Here is a 12,573-nt window from a genome sequence, read left to right as displayed (position 1 = left end):
AGTCTATTTTGTCTGATATAAGTATTGCTGCTCCATACAACAGGTTTCTTTTCATTTCCATTTGCATAACATATATTTCATTCCCTCACTTTCAGTCTGTGTGTATCTTTAGGTATGAAATGAGTCTCTTCTAAAAAGCATATATTATAAAAGGGTATTTTTTAAAAATCCATTCAGCCACTCTATGTCTTTTGATTAGAAAGTTTAGTCAATTTACATTTAAAATAATCATTGATAGGTATGTACTTATTGCCATTTTGTTAACTGTTTTCTGGCTGTTTTTGTAGTTCCTGTCCATCCCTTTCTTCTTCTCTTTCTCTCTTCCCTGGTGGTTTGACTGTTTTCTTTATTGTTATGTTTAGATTCCTTTCTATTTCCTTTTGTGTATTTATTATACATTTTTTTTTTTAATTTTTTTTTTTTTTAATTTATTTATGGCTGTGTTGGGTCTTCATTTCTGTACGAGGGTTTTCTCTAGTTGTGGCAAGCGGGGGCCACTCTTCATCGCGGTGCGCGGGCCTCTCACTGTCGTGGCCTCTCCCGTTGCGGAGCACAGGCTCCGGACGCGCAGGCTCAGTAATTGTGGCTCACGGGCCCAGTCGCTCCGCGGCATGTGGGATCCTCCCAGACCAGAGCTCGAACCCGTGTCCCCTGCATTGGCAGGCAGACTCTCAACCACTGCGCCACCAGGGAAGCCCTTATTATACATTTTCTTTGTGGTTACCATGGGACTCACATATGGACTCCTATGTATTTAACAATCTCTGTTAAGTCAGTAATAACTTAATTTGAATGCATTCTGAAGCTTTATATTTTTACTCTTCCTTGTTTTATATTTTTGATGACACATTTCACATTTTATGTTTCTTTCATCTAATAATTGTATTTTTAATTAATTTTACAACTTTTGTCTTTTGCCGTTTGTACTTGCTTTATAAGTGATTAACCCACTACATTTATTATCTTTTCCAGTGAGATTTTTATTTTCATATGTTTTCTTATTATTAATTAGTGCCTTTTCTTTTTAGCTTACAGAAGTCCCTTTAACATTTCTCATAAGGCTGGTTTAGTGGTGATGAACCCCTTTAGCTTTTGCTTATCTGTAAAACTCTTAATGGTCCTACAATTCTGAATGATAACTTTGCCAGGTAGAGAATTCTTGGTTGGTATGTTTTTCCTTTCAGCACTTTGAATATGTCATGTCACTTCCTGGCTTGTAAAGTTTCTGCTGAAAAATCTGCTCATAGCCTTATGGGGCTTCCCTTGTACATAATAACTTGCTTTTCTCTTACTGCTTTTAATATTCTCTCTTTATCCTTAACTTTTATCATTTTAATAATAATATGACTTGGTGTGTTTCTCTTTAGGTTCATCTTATTTGTTTGTTTTTTGGTTTTTTTGCGGTACGCGGGCCTCTCACTGTTGTGGCCTCTCCCGCTGCGGAGCACAGGCTCCGGATGCACAGGTTCAGCGGCCATGGCTCACAGGCCCAGCTGCTCCACAGCATGTGGGATCTTCCCAGACCGGGGCATGAACCCGTGTCCCCTGCATCGGCAGGCGGACTCTCAACCACTGTGCCACCAGGGAAGCCTGGTTCATCTTATTTGGAACTCTCTGGGCTTCCTGGACCTGTATGTCTCTTTCCTTCCCCAGATTAGGGGAGTTTTCAGCCATGATTTCTTCCAATAATTTTTCTGGCCCTTTCCCTTCCTCAGGACCCCTAAAAAGTGAATGTTACTCCTTTTGATGTCGTTCCAGATGACCCTTAAGATATCCTAACTTATTTTAACTCTTTTTTTCATTTTGCTGCTTTATCTGGGTGTTTTCCAATGCTTTGTCTTCCAGCTCATTGATTGGTGCTTCTATTTCATCCATTCTGCTGTTGAACCCCTCTAGTGTATTTTTAAGTTCAGTTATGATTCTGTTCGGTACTTATATTTTTTCATCTCTTTGTTGAAGTTCTTGCTGTGTTCTTCCATTTTTCTCCTGATATTAGTTAGCACTTTTATGACCAACACTTTGAAATCTTTATCAGGCAGGTTGCTTATCTCCATTCATTAACATCTTTTTCTAGGGATTTGCCTTGTTCTTTGGTTTGGAACATATTCCTTTGTATACTCAGTTTGCTTCTCTCTCTCTCTCTCCCTCTCCCTCTCTCTCTCTCCCTCTATATATATATAGAGGGAGAGAGAGAGAGAGAGATTTCTATACACACACACACACAGCGCCAAACAGCTACCCTCCTCAGACTTGAAGGAGTGGTCTTGTGTAGGAGCCATTCTGTGTGGTCCAAAGCACAATCTCCCCTACCAGAACCAGGCATTCTATGGATATCCCTCATGTGGGCTGCGTGTGCCTGCTGGCTTTGATAGGGCAGTGGCCACTGCATGGAGAGGGCAGGGATCAGGGTTCTTGCCTAGCCCACTTGTGGCTCAGCTGCCACATGAGGAGTCATGGCTAGGTCTCTACATGGGATGGGTGGGCCTCAGGGTGCCTGCCCAGGCTGATTATGGCTTGGCTGTTGTGAGAAGCGGGAGGGGCTGTGGCGTCTGCCCATTCAGGCTCTGTGCAGGGTTCTGCCTAACTTATTTGTGATATGCCCCTGCCATTGAGTGTGTGCTGATGCCTGTCAGTGTTTCAAGAGGAGGAATCTCATTTGGCATGTAGTTTTAGGATGCTAGAACCTTAGGCAGCAGCTTTTAAAGTATGAATACACATACATTCCTGTGGGGCCACAATCCTAATCCCTGCTGACCTCTAGACCAGGAGAACTGGAGGGGTCCCCTGGGTGACAGTTGCTAAAGTTCGGGCTCCTGACACGTGTATAATCTCCTTTCTGGGGAGCCTCACTGAGCTGTAGCAAGGCTAAGGGGTGTGTGAGGATGGCGTATCCCTGCTTACGTTCCCTGGGAGTGCCTCCTTAGTCTCTAGATGTGCAGGAAACCTGAAACCTGTCTGTCAGGGTGAAGCTCCAGGCTATGTAAATAGGCCTTTTTCACAAGAAGACTGGGGCTGTGTTTCAGTCTACTGTCCATGCAGTATCTTGGGGGTAGTGGCCTGCCAAGAACTGTCCTTTCCATTGCTACAGTCCCATGGAGCTCAGAAATGCCAGCCCCCTTGGCCATCGGGGCCAGGAAATCAAGGGGTGTTCCCTGTGTAGACTGTGTATGCCTACTGATTTTAGCTAGGTGGCTGGGGAGTGTGGGAGGTGGGGCTTGCTCTCTTCCTTCAGGAATGCAGCAAGAAGATTACCTGACTGACTGCATCCATGGGCTTCAGCAATGCAAAATGAGAGTGCCTTGTCTATGTGTGTGTGTTGTCTTTAGGCTAGGAATAGGAGAATACCATGACTGTTCATGCTTGCCAGCCCCAACCAGGAGGCAGGGGAGTATTGAGTCGACTTTAGGCTGGGAGAGGGATAATGCAGTGACTGCTCACATTCACCAGTCCTAGTCAGTGAGTGGAGGGGTGTTGCAGCTGCCCAAACTCGCAGACTTTAGCTAGTAGGAGAATGCTGCAACAGTTGGCACCCACCTGCCACAGCAGGAAGCCAGGAAGTGCTGCGGCTGCCAGAGCTCTCTGGCTTCAGCAATGCAGAGGGGTAATGCTATAATAACTCATGCTCAACCTTGTGCCCCAGCTCCCTCACCTGTCCTAGCAGGTTAGGTGAGAAGTGAAACAATGGTGTTTGCCAGTGCCTCCATCTGTGGGAGTGTTTCCACCACCTCCCACCCCTCCAATTGATGCTTTTAGATTCACAAATGACTCCTTCACATATAGTCTTGGCACTTTTCAAACTGCTGTTATTTCACTGGATCTCAGGGTGAATGAGACTGCATGTGAGCCCTTTACGAGGGGAGTCTCAGTTTCCTATAGCACTTTGGGACCCTTGGATGTCAGCTTCATTGGTTTTTTAAGCCAAGCGTTTTGGGGTCTCATATCTCTGGTATAGATCCCAGGGGCCGGGGTGCCTAATGTGGGGTGCCAACCCCTCTCTCCTCTGGCAGAAGTGCCTGCCTGGTAAGATACCTCTCTATTGTGTACTGCCTTACTGGGGGTAGAATTTTTGGTGAGAGCATTTTTCTGCCTCTCCTACCCATCTCAATGTAGTCATTTTTATTCTTTGTTGTGGAGCAGGTGTTCAGCTGGTTCTCAGGTTCTTTTTACAGGGAACTGATCCATATTAAGGTGTGTATTTGTTGTGTCCATGGGAGGAGGCAAGTTCAAGCTCTTTCTATGCTGCCACCTTGAACCACCTCCAAATACTGATTTTTTTACTGTCCCTATAGCTTTGCTTTTCCCAGAATATCATGTAATTGAAACCATACAGTATGTAGGCTTTTCAGAATGGCTTCTTTTACTTAGCAATATACATTTAAAGTTTATCTATGTGTTTTGGGGGCTTGATAGTTTATCTCATTTTTTTTCAGTTAAATTGTACTTGAGGGCTTCCCTGGTGGCGCAGTGGTTGGGAGTCCGCCTGCCGATGCAGGGGACATGGGTTCGTGTCCCGGTCCGGGAAGATCCCACATGCCGCGGCAGCGGCTGGGCCCGTGAGCCATGGCCGCTGAGCCTGCGCGTCCGGAGCCTGTGCTCCACAACGGGAGAGGCCACAGCAGTGAGAGGCCCGCATATCGCAAAAAAAAAAAAAAAAAAAAAAAAAAAAAAAAAAAAAAAAATTGTACTTGAATTTCTTTATTTGTTGCTACCATAGTTCTTAATTAAGCATCACTAAAATATATCAGCCTTAAAATTTTTTAATATGGAAATGGGTTGATCTGTTTAAGTGAATGATGCACAGTTAAGTTTTTTCTTTAAAGAAGTAAGGTCAGGAAACAGAAATCACCATCTATAGTCAATAGATGTGCCAATTCTCAATTACCAGTACTTAGCAAAGTTTGATACAGAGTAAATGCACAATAAGTATCTTTCTGTTGCATGAAGAAAAGTTTTGGTATTTTTGACTGCTTTAATAATGATAACAATAATATTAATAATAATTGTTAATGTTTATTGAGCATTTACAATGTGCCATGTAATGTGCTAAACACTTAACTTATATTATCTCACTTAATCCTAACATCAACATCATGAGTTTATTATCCCCATTTTCCAGATGAGAAGAGCCAAAGCTCATTGAAGTCACTTGCCCAAGGCCAGATAAGTAATCAGTACCAAACAACTTATTTCTTTTTAATCCTCCATAACATTCCATTGTGTGAACGTACCATTCACCTATTGATATAATCTTGGTTGCTTCAGGTTTTTGGTGATTATAAATAAAACTGCTATAAATATTCACATGTAAGTTTTTATGTAGGAGTAAGTGTTCAAATCAGTTGATAGTCTCTAGGAGCAGGATTGCTGGGTTATATGTTAGGGCTATGCTTAATATTTTGAGAAACTACTGAACTATCTTCCAAGGTGGCACCTCTTCCAAGGTTCTGGTGGGAATATTTTGTATTCCCACCAGCAATGAATGACAGTTCCTACTGCAGTATATCATAGCCAGCATTCGATATTTTCTACCAGTCTGTGGCTTGTCTTTCATTCACTTAGCAGTCATTTGGAGAGCAGAAGTTTTTAATTTTACTAAAGCCCAACTTATACACTTTTTTAGTGAGGTGAAGTTTACATAACACAAAATTAACCATTTGAAGGATAAAGTGCTGTGAGTGACATTTTAGCATATTCAAAATGTTGTAAAACCATTACCTCTAATTAGTTCAGAGATATTTTCATCACTTCCAAAACAAAACCCATACCCAATAAGCAGTCACTTCTCATTCCCTCCTCCCTCAGCCATTGGCAATCAATAATCTGTTTTCTCTTTCTATAGATTTGCATGATTTGGATATTCTATGTATATGGGATTAGACAATATTAACTTTTGTGTCTTTTTTGTTACTTAGCATGTTTCTCAGATTCATCAGTGTTATAGCATATACTTGTACTTCATTCCTTTTTACAGCTGAATGATAATCCATTGTTTGAGTGTACCACACTTTGTTTACCCATTCACCAGTTGAAGGACATTTGGGTTGTTTCCACCTTTTGACGATTGTGAATAGTGCTGTTCTGAACATACATATACATATATTTGTTTGAATACTTGTTTTCAAATCTCTTGGTGTATATCTAGAAGTGGAATTGCTGGGCCTTATGGTAATTCTACATTTAGCTTTTTGAGAAAACACCAAACTGTTTTTCTCAGTGACTACCATTTCACCAGCAACATGTAAAGGCAATGATTTCTTCATTCCTCAGTGTCACTTATTTTCCTTTTTAATTACTATACTATAGCCAAATAAGTGGATATGAAGTGGCATCTCATAGTTTTATTTGCATTTTCTTAAGGGCTAATAATGTTGAACGTTAGTTAATGTGTTTGTTGGTCATTTGTATATCTTCGGAGAATGTCTATTCATGTCCTTTTATAATTTTTAAATGGGGTTACTTGACTTTTTATTGTTGTTTTAAGAGTTCTTTCTATGTTCTTGAACTAGAATCGTGTCAGATATTTGTATGCAAATATTATCTCCCATTCTGTAAGTTGTCTTTTCTTAATAGTATTCTTTGGTGCACAAAAGTTTTTTATTTCAATGAAGTCTATTTCTTCTTTTGTTACTTGAGATTTTGGTGTCCTATTTAAGAATACATTACCAAGTATAAGGTCATGAATATTTACCTACATGTTTTTTTCTAAGAGTTGAATAGTTTTAACTCATATTCAGGTCTTTGATCCATTTTGATTTAATTTTTGTATATGGTGTGAGATAAGGATTCAATTTCATTCTTTTGCATATTCAGTTCTCTCAGTACCATTTGTTGAAGAGACTTTCCCTTCCCCATTGAATGTTCTGGCATCCCTGTCAAAAATCAATTGACAATAGATGTATAGATTTATTTCTGGAATGTAAGTTTATTCCATTGGTCTATATTTTTATTCTTATGCCAATTTCACACTGTTTTGCTTACTGTAGTTTTGTATTAAATTTTGAAATCAGAAAATGTGAGTCCTCCAACATTGTATTTTTTATTAATATTGTTTTGGCTACAGCATCCCTGGCACTTCCATATGAATTTTGAGATCTGCTTTTCTATTTCTGAAAAAAAAGTCATTGGGATTTTGAGAGGAATTTCACTGATTCTGTAGATCACTTTGGGGAGTACTGTCATGTTCACAATATTAAGTCTTTCGATCTATGGACACAGAATGTGTTTCTATTTATTGAAGTCTTTTAAAATTTATTTCAGCAATGTTTGGTAGTTTTCAGTGTCTTTTTCCTCTGTCTTAGTCTGTTCAGGCTGCTATGCCAGAAGTACCAAGGACTGGGTAGCTTATAACTAACCACCGTTTCTCACAGTTCTGGAGGCTAGGAAATCCGATATCATGGTGCAAGCAGATTTGCTGTCTGATGAGACCTGCTTCCTCATAGATGGCTGTCTTTACACTGTGTTCTCACATGGCAGAAGGGGCAAGGCAACTCTCTCAGGCCTCTTTCATTCCTCATGAACTAAAACTAATCACCTCCAAAGGCACCACTCTCTAATACCATCACCATGCAGAGTTAGGATTTCAACATATGAGTTTTGTGTGTGTTGGGGGGAATACAAATATTCAGACCATAGCAACGTCCTTGGTTAAACTTATTGTTAATTATTTTATTCTTCTGATGCTATTTTAAACAAAGTTTTCTTAGTTTCTGTTTTAGATTGTTCATTGCTAGTGCATAGAAATACTACTGATTTTTGCATGATGTCATATCTTGCAGCTTTGCTGTATTCACTTATTCTATTTTTTGTGAATTCTCTAGAAAACAAATATATGAATGATAATATTATCTCCAAATGGGGATAGTTTTACCCCTTCTTTTGCACATTAGAGATTTTTCCCTGCCTACTCTGGTTGGAACTACCAGTGCAATTTTAAATAGAAGTGGCGGGAGTGACCATCCTTTCCTTGTTCCTTATTTAAAAGGAAAAGCTTTCAGTCTTATACCACTGACTATGGTGTTAGCTGTGGATCTTTCATAAATATCCTATCATGCTGAGGTAGTTACCTTCTATTCCTAGTTAGCAGTATTTTTTTTAATCATGAAAAGATGTTGGATCTTGTCAAATGTCTCTACTGCATCCTTTGAGATGATAATGTTTTTTCTTTATTAAAGTAGTAATATCATGTTGATTCATTTTCATATATTGAAGCACACTTGCATTCCTGGGATAAATCACACTTGGTCATGGTATATAATAATTTTAATATGTTGCTGGACTCATTGTATTAGTATTTAGTTGAGGATTTTTGCATCAGTGTTCATGAGATTTTGGTCTGTAGTTTTCATTACTTGTGAAGTGTTTGTCTGGCTTTGCTATCAGGGAATTACTGTCCTCATAGAATGACTCAGGAAATATTCCCTGCTTTTAGTTTTTTGGAAGAGTTTGAAAAAAACTGGTGTCAATTCTTTAAATTTTGGATTAAATTCACCAGTGAGACCATCTGATCTTATGATTTTCCTTGTTTGGGAGTTTTGGGTTTTTTTTATTACATATTCAACCTCTTCAGTTGTTATTGGTTTCTCTTTTCATTTATTTCAAAACAGTTTTTTCTCTTGGAACTTCTTTGACCTACTTGTTATTTAGAAATGTGTTGCATAACTTCTAAGTATTTGGGGACTTTCCAGGTATATTTCTCTTATTGATTTCTAGTTTATTGCATTGTGGTTTGAGAACATACTTTTATGATTTCTATTGTTTTAAATGTTAAGGCATTTTCTGAAACTAACACAACATTGTAAACCAACTATATTCAATAAGAATTTTTAAAAATTTGTAAAATGTTAAGGTGTTTTTATGGCCTCTGATATGGTCTATTTTTGTGAATGTGTCATATGAGCTTGAGAGGAATATGTATTCACTGTTGTTGGATGGGGTGTTTTATAAATGTCAATTAGATCAAGTTGATTTGTGGTGCTGTTGAGGTCAAATATATCATTGATAGTAACATAAGTTTACTTACAAATAACACTATATAGTTTTCACATGTAGTGCAGAAACCTTATAACAGAATATTCCCAATTCCTCCTTCCCCTCCCTTATTACATGGCTGCCATTCATTTCACCTTCCCATATGCAGTAATCTCTCAATACATTATTACTATTATTGCTTTAGGTAAAGAATTACCATTTAGATCAATTAAGAATAAAAAGTAAAATATTTTACTTCACATTCATTTATTCCCTCTCTGATACTCTTCCTTTCTGTATGTAAATCCAAATTTCTGAACTATATATATATATATCCTTTTCCATCTTTCTGGAGAATTTCTTTTAATATTTCTTGCACAGCAGATCTACTGGCAATGTATTCCTTCAGAGGGTGTGTGTGTGTGTGTGTGTGCGTGTGTGTGTGTGTGTGTGTGAAGTCTTTATTTCTCCTTCACTTCTGAAGGAAATTTTGCTGGATATAGAATTCTATATTGATGGGACTTTCATTTCAACACTTTAAGTATTTTCTCCACTCTTTGTTGCATGGCTTCTGATGAGAAATCTGCTGTAATTCATGTCCTTGTTCTTGTATAGTTAACGTGGCACCCCCACCCATTGTGGCTTCTTTCAAGATTTTCTTTCTTTTTTTTTTTTACGTTTGAATGTGATATGCCTAGCTGTAAAATTTTTTTTTTTTTTTTTTTTTTGGTTTTCAACCTGCTTGGTGTTCTCTGAGTTTCCTGGATCTAAGGTTTGATGTCTGTCATTAATTTTGGAAAATTCTTAGCCATTATTATTTCAAATATTTCTTGTGGTCCATTATTTCTTCCTTCTCTCTCCTTCTTTTATTCAAATTATGCATATGTTACACATTTTCAATTGTCCCACAGTAATTGAATATTCTGTTATTTATTTTCATCCTGTCTTCTTTTTGCATTTCAGTTTAGAAAGTTTCTACTGACAAATCTTTAAGCTTACTGATTGGTTCCTCTGTTGTCCATTCTATTCATGAGCCCAACAAAGACATTCTTCATTTTTGTTACTGTGGTTTTGATTTCTACTATTTCCTTTTGATACTTTCTTAGAGTTCCCATTTCTCTTCTTTCATTACTCATCTAATCTTGCATATTGTTTTGTTCTTCCACTAGAGCCCCTAACAAGTTAATCATAATTATTTTAAATTATCTGTCTGATGATTCAAAAAAGTGTTTCTTATATAAGAGTCTGAGACTTGCTTTTTTTGTTTCTGTAAACTGGTGGGGTTTTTTTTCCCTTGCCTTTCACATGCCTTATATTTTTGGTGAAAGCCAGATGTGATGCATTGGGTAATAGGAACTGAGGTAAAGGACCTTTTGTGTGAGGTTCTATGTCAAGCTGGCTAGGAGTTTGGCTATGTTTAATGTTTTCTCTAGTTGTAAGTGCCAGAGGTCTTAAATTCCCTAGAGTCCTTGTTTTTCTCTCTCCTCTAGTCTTTGGGTCTCTGCATGAATCCCTCTTTAAACAGGTTCTGTGGCTTTCAGTTCTTTCCATTGTAACCCACTGTTATTATACTAGAGCCCTGTAAATATGTTGGTAAGGTGTGAAGGAGGAGAATCATTCTATAACTTTAGTATCAAATATCAGTCTTTTAGTGGGCTGGAGTTCTTGGAAGGTGACCTTTTGAAGTATTTCTTAGCCATTTTTTTCTCCCCTTATGTAAAACAGGAAGGCTCCAGGGGGCTGGAATTAGCTAACTGCTCTTCCCATGGGTCAGATAAGGCTCCGATAAAGATTTTTTCCTTGAAGAGTTGGTCTTTTTTATGTAGAACACTCTTGGTATATTTCAAAATGGTTACTTTTCCCCTGCCCTTGCCTGAAATGTGAAGGGATTTTTCTTAGACCCAGAACCCAGTGGAGCCCAGCGGAATGCCTAGAAATAAAACCCACAGAATGTAGGGGCACCCTTAGGACTGAGCCCTGAGAAGTTTCTCACTCTCAAGTTAGTCTACACTCAGCCTTCAGCTATTTCTCAAAATTACCACCTTAGTTTTCCCACCAGATTATGACTCTAGCAGCCTCTTTTCCAGGTTGACTGATCTCTGTATTTGCCTATTTCTCAAATTTTTGGATGGCAGTTTTTCCTGTGACTTTGGTTCTCTGATGGGTCTAAGAAAAGTAGTTTAAGTTTGTTCAGCTTTTTTCTTGCTGTAAGAATTAGAGTGAAGATTTCTTAGCTCTACATGACAGAGCTGAAACTGACCTTCATCACTTTTTTACTGTAAAACATTACCATTTGATCTGGAAAATGAAGTCTAAATTTTTCTTCTACCACATATGTGAATGTTTTTATATCTTGTTTTCTCAGGTATATAACTTATGTGTACTTCAGACATGTCAAATTGCTTTGATCTTGTCTTTCTCTCAAATCTGCCTGATTTTCTCAGGTCTTTTAACTGTATCAGTGAATCTCTTTGTAGCAGAATATACTGTAATTCTTGATGTACCTAATATAGCTTTTATTTTTGATAGTTAATTGTTTTCTTCATGTTTATCATGAGAAATGGATGATCACTTTTCATGCCTTTCTGTTTTTTACATCACTACTCTGACTTTATGTATATATGTGTGTATATATACACTCACACACATATAATATTTACCTATTAGTGTCCATGTTCTGTTTAATGACAAAGTATTTTTATATAAATATTCTTCAGTTTACTCGTGTAGTTCTTTTTTTGAAGTATATTTTTTACATACTCTTGTTTACTATGTTCCTTTCCTTAATTCCTCTCATTCCCTTTTTATTTCTTTCTTTATTTACTATTCCATTGTAAAGATTTGTTAAAATTTGTTTATCTGTTGATGATCACTTATTTTGTTTCCCATTTTTGACTGTTATGAATAAATCTGCTATGAACATCTGCAGATAAGTCAGTGTGGACATACACTTTCATTTCTCGTAGGTAAATACCTAGGAGTAGAATTCTCCATCATATAGTAAGTATATGCTTAACTCTAAAGGAACTGCCAAACTGCTTTCAAAAATTGTTATATCCTTTTACACTGCTATCAGTAATGCATGAGAGTTCCATATCCTTGCCAATACTTGCTATTTTCAGTCTGTCTTTTAAATGTTAGCCATTTGAGTGAAAGTGCATTGGTATCATATTGTGGCATTAATTTACATTTCCCTCTTTATGAATGATGGTGAGCATCTTTTAATGAGCTTATTTATCATTTATATGACTCCTTTGTGAAGTATCTGCTCAAACTGTTTGCCAATTTCCAATTTGACTGTTTGTCACCTTACTGACTTATAAAAGTTCTTCATATATTTTTGATCTGAGTCCTTTGCCAAATATATGAATTCCTGGAGTAACCCTTTTTCTGAAGTTTATTTTTCATATACTATTGTTTACTTAAGTGTTCCTTTTCTTACAGCATTTACTTCCTACCATGATCAAGTTAAAAATGGGGAAGGGCAAGAGCAGTGAACAAAGTTAGCCAGAACTCCAATTTGAGTATGTTGTCATAGATTTTTGTATGCTGTCTTATAGTTAATTGTGTATCCATCCCCCTAACTAAATTGAGTTACTTGAGAGT

Source organism: Phocoena sinus, chromosome X (assembly GCF_008692025.1).
Source record: "Phocoena sinus isolate mPhoSin1 chromosome X, mPhoSin1.pri, whole genome shotgun sequence".
NCBI lineage: Eukaryota > Metazoa > Chordata > Mammalia > Artiodactyla > Phocoenidae > Phocoena > Phocoena sinus.
Note: the sequence above shows the minus strand (reverse complement) of the source record.